This window comes from Cebus imitator, unplaced genomic scaffold (assembly GCF_001604975.1).
Source record: "Cebus imitator isolate Cc_AM_T3 unplaced genomic scaffold, Cebus_imitator-1.0 Scaffold190, whole genome shotgun sequence".
Taxonomy (NCBI): Eukaryota; Metazoa; Chordata; class Mammalia; order Primates; family Cebidae; genus Cebus; species Cebus imitator.
In genome coordinates, this window is record NW_016107505.1 from 846,226 (window position 1) to 847,274 (window position 1,049).

Genomic DNA, 1,049 nt, shown 5'->3' on the forward strand with positions numbered 1-1,049 from the left:
CATGTTGACCAGGATGGTCTCGATCTCTTGACCTCGTGATCCACCCGCCTCGGCCTCCCAAAGTGCTGGGATTACAGGCTTGAGCCACCGCGCCCGGCCTAAGAATTTTATTCTTTTTGATGCTATTGTAAATGGGAACATGGTCTTCATTTCTTTTTCAGAAAGTTTATTGTTAGTGTATAGAAATGCAAGTTATTTTTGTTTGTTGATTAAAATAGCCATACTACCTAAAGTGATCTATAGATTCAATGTGATCCATATCAGAATTCCAATGGCATTTTTCACAGAAATGGAAAAATAATTCTAAAATTCCTGTGGAACACAAAAGACCCCACATAGCCAAAGTGATTTTGAGAAAGAAAAACAAATCTGGAGGCATCACACCACCTATCAAACTATATTACAAAGATATAGTAATCAAAATAGTATGGTACTGGCATAAAACAGACACAATAGACCAATGAAACAGAATAAAGAGCCCAGAAATAAACTCATGCTTCTTTGGTCAACTAATCTTTGAGAAAAGTATCAAAAACATACAATGTGGGCTGGGCACGGTAGCTCATGCCTGTAGTCCCAGCACTTTGGGAGGCTGAGGTGGGCGGATCACTTGAGCTGAGATCATGCCACAGTACTCTAGCCTGGGTAATAAAGCAAGGCTCAGTCTTAACCCACAATGGGATATCATCTCACACCAATCAGAGTAGCTATTATTAAAAAGTAAAAAAAAATAGTCTGGGCACGGTGGCTCACGCCTGTAATCCCAGCGCTTTGGGAGGCTGAGGTGGGTGGATCACAAGGTCAGGAGTTCAAGACCAGCCTGGCCAACATGGTGAAACCCCATCTGTACTAAAAATCCAAGAAATTAGCTGGGCGTGGTGGCGGGTGCCTGTAATCTCAGCTACTCAGGGGGCTGAGGCAGGAGAATTGCTTGAACCTGGGAGACGGAGGTTGCAGTCAGCTGTGACCACACCACTGCACTCCAGCTTGGGCAACAGAGAGAGACTCCACCTCAAAAACAAAACAAAACAAAACAAAAATTAAAAAAA